Source organism: Anabrus simplex, chromosome 6, assembly GCF_040414725.1.
Source record: "Anabrus simplex isolate iqAnaSimp1 chromosome 6, ASM4041472v1, whole genome shotgun sequence".
NCBI classification, from domain to species: Eukaryota; Metazoa; Arthropoda; class Insecta; order Orthoptera; family Tettigoniidae; genus Anabrus; species Anabrus simplex.
Window position 1 is genome coordinate 59,033,760 of NC_090270.1, and position 7,317 is coordinate 59,041,076.

At 43.4% G+C, this 7,317-nt stretch overlaps 2 non-coding genes across 2 annotated transcripts; both read right to left on the bottom strand.

Annotated features, from left to right (window-relative positions):
* Positions 1-4,825: 4,825 nt before the first annotated feature.
* Positions 4,826-4,896, bottom strand: TRNAG-CCC (transfer RNA glycine (anticodon CCC)). The gene has a single exon. It is a non-coding gene; the product is annotated as a tRNA-Gly (tRNA).
* A 1,586-nt stretch (positions 4,897-6,482) lies between these two features.
* Positions 6,483-6,553, bottom strand: TRNAG-CCC (transfer RNA glycine (anticodon CCC)). Its single transcript has one exon. It is a non-coding gene; the product is annotated as a tRNA-Gly (tRNA).
* Positions 6,554-7,317: the final 764 nt, after the last annotated feature.

Below are 7,317 nucleotides of genomic sequence, written 5' to 3' on the forward strand. Positions count from 1 at the left end.
TTTATTGAGCAAAGACAAATATCAGAGTTAAAGGTTGCCTTTAGTAGGCCCTAAGGGTTTGGGAGCGCAGTCTCCTGAGTAGAATTATAGGGCATAGAGGCTCTTTCTTGTAATGTAAAAGATATTTGGGTGAATACTGAATGGGGCCTTGGGAAGGCCGTAACTTGTAACCTTTGGAGCAAAAGGTGCTCGTAAAAAGTGTGATTTAAATATCCTGTAAAAGAAATTGGGAGACTCGTCTCCTTGACTATCTAACTAAACGCAACAGTAGTGATGTAGAGACTTCTGTAAATTTGGAGCTTGAGGCTCAAATTTGTAACTAACCTTTGCTGGGTTTCTGTTCTTTTTTCTTTTCTTTTTTTTTTCTGCTTTGTACCAAACTAGCTCTGTACCTGAAATCTTGTTCTGTCGCCAAGCGAATAGTTTTGTTAAAATTTAATATCTGAAAAGAAATTTAACCTTAATATTTAAAGTTTTAAATTAATCTTTTGACTGTCGTAGATAGACCCATTCAAGCCAGAACCTTCTTTTACCCCTCTGTTCCACGCAAACTCTGTAACAATATTAATTAAAGACAATTCTGCGATAAGAAAATTAATATCTGCTTATGATAAAACATGAATAATTTTTTGTCACCAAATTAAAATTTAAATATTCCGTACCGCAGGAAAGGGACAACGCAGATGAGTTTTACAGCCCCTCCTAACAATGGAGAAACGCTAGTAAAAGGATAAAGAACATACCGCGATATAGGCTGCTGTAGTATGATGGCTGAACACTAATTATTGTCCAAGAATCCAACGATTACACCTCGCACCACAGATAAAGAAGGCCGATGGAGCTAGTACCGACCGCACTGACAATCAATGATTAATTCAAGGAAACACGGAGGAGGAATTCTGTGTAAACCATCAACTGGACTGTTCTCTTCAAGTGCCATTAGTCTTACTCTTCATTAATCATGAGGTCCTCTTAACGTGGTGCGGGCTTACACGTCACATGGCCGTGCGTTTGAAGATCCGTTCCTTTTGAATACGTAGTGAGGCCAACAGCTACTTACGTTTTAAGATAACTGTTGAGCTGCCTGGACAGAGAAACATTTTTCACAAGGTTATCATTATATATAAAAAGAAAAAAACAAGCATGCAATTTTTCGTAATTTATCCTGTGATCAGCCCAAAGACTACAGTTCTACGTGGCTATTGACGTTATCAGTAGCCATGGGAGTACAATTCTACTTGACTGGCAACGTCGTTACAACTAGCCACGCCATCACGAGATAGGGCCAGCAATTTTTAGTCACTGTTAACTTGTTATATTATTATTTTTTATATTATTTATTAACACACACATCGCAATTGGGATATATCCCGGTGGCAAAGGTCAGTTACAGTAGTGTGATAAAAAGTAAAGTTAAAATATAATTACCCAACAACAACAACGACAACAACAACAACAACAACAACAGCAACTACAACAAGAATACAACAGGCAATTCCATGGAAAGAAAATAGTACAAGAAATACTTTCAGTTTCCAAAGAGGAGGCGGGATAGGTTTTTCTCGTAGTACTCCGGTTTTCCCTGCCATCTTTCATTCCAGCAACACTCTCCACTATCATTCCATTTCATCTGTCATTCATTGCCTCAGAGTCCGGGAATTTTAACCATCATTGGTTAATTTCACTGACACGGGGGCTGGGTGTCTGTGTTGTCTTCATCATCGAGACGCGCAGGTTGCCTACGGGAGTCAAGTTGAAAGACCTGCACCTGGCGAGCCGAATATGTCCTCGGACACTCCCGGCACTAAAAGCCATACGTCATTTCATTTCATTTCAATTGCCCCAGAAGAGTGCAACAGGCTTCGGCAGCCGGCACAATTCCCATCCTCGCCACTAGATACGGGCTTCATACTGAACCCATGACCTTACCAAAGGGTTCAATACATTCCATTTCTGACTCGGTGAAATGACTGGAAACATGCTGTGGATTTTCATTTTCACTACCAGTTTAACATTCTAAATCCACCATCATCATATACAATACGACGAAGTCAAGCAACATCTATTGATCGGGAAGAAAAGTGCTGAGGTGTAGGTAAGCAATCAGTGACGATATCTCTGAACGTTGATAAATCTTCTCTGTAAAGCGACCTCTAGTCTAAACGACGATTTTTATTTGAAGTAAATAATATTCAGGTATGACCAACGCAGTAAAAATAATTAGGTAGGAACGCTAGTGGCTTTACTTTGCACCGACACCGATATGTTTTATGGCGACGATGGGATAGGCAAGGACTAGGAGTTGGAAGGAAGCGGCCGTGGCCTTAATTAAGGTACAGCCCCAACATTTTCCTGGTGTGAAAATGAGAAACAAACCATCTTCAGGGCTGGCGACAGTGGTATTCGAACCCACAATCTCCCGGATGCAAGCTCACAGCTGCGCGCCTCTAACCGCACGGCCAACTCGCTTGGTGGATAGGAAGGAAGGAAGGTGAAACCTTGGACACAATTGTTGTAGACATAACGTGAGCGACAGGAGTAATGAGGAAATTCAAATGCCAGGGATGGCATATTCAGCGCATCCAACTAAGTGTTGCCATTTCTAGTATTCATATACGTACTTCTAGTTCTGAGTAAAGAGTAGGACTCGGAAGTTGAAGACCTATAAATTGCCTAAAATAGACCCATAAAATACTTTAAAATACCCTAAAAGGGATCTAAAAATGGCAAAAAGAACGCAGAAATGCGATCCAAATTCATCCATAATTTTAGTTTCAATTACATATTTAATGAAGGGGTATAATATAAAAATGTAAAATTCTGGTGGTATGCAACATACAGTGCATAATTGCTTGAGTGTAATACTTCTTTCGGACATTATATGTTTATAGATAAACATAATTTAAAAAAGGAATCCCGTGTTTGTTAAAAAAAGATTTTAGAATGGAATATTTTTTCCACCTAGAATGAATTCAGCGAACCCGCAATGGACACCCTTGAGAAAGAAATTGAAATTAGTATAACTGGAATTATATTATTGACTTAATCACTCTAGCAAAGTAAAGCCAAGTCATCTCCGTACAGGCCATGAAGGCCCTTGGAGGAGTGGAAGGTAAAGGCTTCCACCATCCGTAACCTCGGCACTTGATGAAGTAGAGTGGTTAGCTCTATGCCCGGCCGCCTTTACCCCCTGGAATTAATCTGGTACTCATTTTTTGTGTAGGCTGAATGTACCTCAGGGCCATGTGGACCTCGGGAGGTGGAAATCTCGTTTCTTAACATTTTAGGGGGAATCGAACCCACGTCCTTCCGGGTAAACGGAGCACGCCTTTACCGCCTCGGCCAGGCAGCCCCATTAACCACTCTAGGGTTACAGAAATTTGAATTCGGAAACCTTACCTCAGTTGCCTTTGCAGTTTATCACAGGAGTCGTCTCCAGGTTCTGAGGTGTAAATGATCGTCGGTTTTCAGACAGCACGTTGGAGAACATCAAGAAAACTTCTCCCCATATCGACGAATGTTAAGGGTTCGTACTTGAATCAAGTGAGATCTTCCTCTTAAAAAAACACTCGCATCTAATTTTCTCCTTTCAATATTTCACTTGTCTTGTATATAATTTGACACCCTTGGCTTTTTTTTCAAGCATTAGATTAATTAATTCACGTCATTTTATTTCGTCTCTGACCGACTCGTTGGCTGAATGGTCAGCGTACTAGCCTTCGGTTCAGAGGTTCCCGGGTTCGATTCCCGGCCGGGTCGGGGATTTTAAACTTAATTGGTTAACTCCAATGGCCCGGGGGCTGGGTGTTTGTACTGTCCTCAACATTCCTGCAACTCACACACCACACATAACACTATCCTCCACTACAATAACACGCAGTTACCTACAAATGGCAGATGCCGCCCACCCACATCGGAGGGTCTGCCTTACAAGGGCTGCAATCGGCTAGAAATAGCCACACGAAATTATTATTTTCTCTCTCTTCATATATGGTTCAAATACATGTATTTACTAGAGAAAGATGTTTATGAGGTGATGGATGAACTAATGTCGATTCGAATTGAGAATGGGCAGCACAATTGTAGTCGAAAGAAGGTGAAGTTGTAAGAAAACCGTTAAGACCTAAAAAGAAGCTAAAATGGAGAAATAAGTCAAAAAACACCGAAAAAAGGCAAAACAACACAAATAAAACCCACCATTTTTTGCCTACAATGACCCAGAATAAACATATATTATGTTGGGCCTCGTCTTCGGATACTCGAGAAAAAAATTCCTCCACTTCCGAACCTTAGTAATAAGCGTAGAAACAAAAAACAAAAAAATTAACAACGAATTTAACATGTTGAAATGGAAAAGCGTCCGCCTCTATGGTGTAGTGGTTAGTGTGATTAGCTGCCAGCGCCGGAGAACCGGGTTCGATTCCCCGCTCGGCCACAAAATTTGAAAAGTGGTACGAGGGCTGGAACGGGGTCCACTCAGCCTTGGGAGGTCAACTGAGTAGAGGTGGGTTGGATTCCCACCTCAGCCACCCTGGAAGTCGTTTTGCGTGGTTTCCCACTTCGCCACAAGGCAGAGGTGGGATCCCTCGCTGAGTCCGAGGGAAAAACCGACCCTGGTGGGTAAACAGTTAAAGAAGAAGAAGAAATGAAAAATCAGACTCTTCAATAGTTTGTAAAGGTATCCTTATGAAACTCAACTATGTACAGATTGAAAACATTAAAAGGTTCTACGTACAAACCTCCGCGCTGCTTGTACCTAATGAAGGCGAGTCGGAGAAATTTTACTGAATTATTAGGACATTTTCAATGAAGATTTTAAAAAGTTTGCACTGGCCGGGAATCGAACCCGAGTCGCAAGAATGGGAACCTTGCATGATACCACTACACCACCAGTGCCACACGGGCTTATCGATTTAGAACCATCCTCAATTACACACTAACCAGAAAGGAATTGGAAGACGTCCGAAACATCGCAGAATGAAGCTATCGGCAACCAGGAAGGGCGTGGAAATGAGAGACTTCCTAGACCTTGTAAACCTAATGGGAAAATAACAAGTGTTGATCAAGGAAGGTCGGTTGGAAGAGATATAGGTCCCGTGGTTGTCAACCCACACTCCCAAGTTGAGAGCTAGTGGAGTCCATTTCAGTCACCTCTTACGACAGGTAGGGAATACCGTGGATGAATTCCACCACCCCTACCCACAGTGGGGGGAAGGGAATCTACCACTTCGCCGGGCTGAGTGGCTCGGACGGTTGAGGCGCTGGCTCTCTGACCCCAACTGGGCAGGTTCGATCCTGGTTCTATCCGGTGGTATTTCAAGGTGCTCAAATACGTCAGCCTCGTGTCAGTAGATTTACTGGCTCATAAAACAACTCCTGCGGGAGTAAATTCCGGCACCTCGGCGTCTCCGAAAATCGTAAAAGTAGTTAGTGGGACGTAAAGCCAATAACATTATTTATTATTTCTACCACTTGGCTCCGGCATAAATTGAACAGCTTGCCATTGACCACCCCTAAAGAGCCCACCCCTCTAAACGAGCAAATTTAGCAAGCATCCTCCCTCTGCACTTCTTTGGTCGTGGTAAGAAGATTTATTGTACGTAGCTCCATATTTTGAACATTGTATTTTGACACTCTGTCCCGCAACTAAACTTCTCGATAGAAGATAAGAGCTGTATCATTCGAGTGTCCATTGTTCTAATCCTGTCACAATCATCAGCTGATGTAAGGAGGGCCCTGCTTCGTGTTTACTCCAGAATATTTGTGAGTCCAAGATAGAAATAATTTCAGTAACATAAACTGCCAGAGATTGTAGTAGTGGTGGTTTTGATTATTGTTTTAATAGGAAGGACAATAGGGCAACCATCCTCTATTAACTGTAAAGAAATAAAAAATGAAAATCCACAGCCTGTTTCCAGTCATTCGACTAGGCCAGGAATGAAATAATGAAGCCCCCACCAGCGGCGAGAATAGCGATTGTGCCGGCTGCCCAGTTGTCGCACTCCTCTGGGGCAATGATTAATGACTGACAGATGAAATGAAATGGAATTGGAGAGTGTTGCTGGAATGAAATATGACAGGGAAAACCGGAGAAAAACTGTCCCGCCTCCGCTTTGTCCACTACAAATCTCGCATGGAGTGGTCGGGATTTGAACCACGGAACTCAGCGGTGAGAATCCGGTGTGCTGCCACCTGAGCCGTGAGAAGAAAGGACATTCGTGGCCTCGCAAATCTATCGAAGTCTGAAAAGAAAAAAATCATGACCAAGGGAGGTCGGATAGGAAAGAAGAAAGTGAGAAGCTTGACATCTGCAAATTGAAGTAATACCATGCTCAGGTAGGAGCTCTATATACTGCAACCCCCATCCCCATACAGTGCGAAACAACACAAAGAGGTTCTACGTACAAACCTTGGCGCTGCATTTACCTAATGAAGGCGAGTCGGAGAGATTTGGAAATATTCAATGAAGATAAAAAATTACCTGCACTGGCCGGGAATCGAACCCGAGTCGCAAGAATGGGAATCTTGCATGATACCACTACACCACCAGTGCGACGCACAGGTGAGGTTTAGAACCTGTCCTACTGCAGCAAGCAAGGCAGTGGGAGGGGGGGGGGGGGGGGTTGATTATCATACCGTAACGATGGTCATACTTTACTCTAGGTTTCTTCAGCGGCTAACCTGTTCACAGAGCTTGCGGACGTGATCGAAGGTGGATTCCCCTTCCCCCTTCTTTGATTGTAGAGCAATCGCTGGAAATTATTATTATTATTATTATTATTATTATTATTATTATTATTATTATTATTATTTCTTTCTTAATCTGCTTACCCTCCAGTGTCGGGTTTTCCCTCGGACTCAGCGAGGGATCCCACCTCTACCGCCTCAAGGGCAGAGTCCTGGAGTTTCAGACTCTGGGTCGGGGGATACAACTGGGGAGGATGACCGGGCGGCCTCACCTGCTATGCTGAATACGGGCCTTGCGGGGGGGGGGGGGATGATTGGAAGGGATAGACAAGGAAGAAGGAAGGAAGCGGCCGTTGCCTTAAGTTAGGTACCATCCCGGCATTTGCCTGGAGAAGAAGCCAGGATGGCTGTGGTGGGAATCGAACCCATCTCTACTCAGTTGACCTCCCGAGGCTGAGTGTACCCCGTTCCAGCCCTCGTACCACTTTTCAAATTTCTTGGCAGAGCCGCGAATCGAACCCGGGCCTCCGGGGGTGGCAGCTAATCACACTAACCACTACACCACAGAGGTGGACCTCCCCCTTCAGGGGAGTAATAAAAGCATTTTAGTAGTAGTAGTAGTTCTCTCAC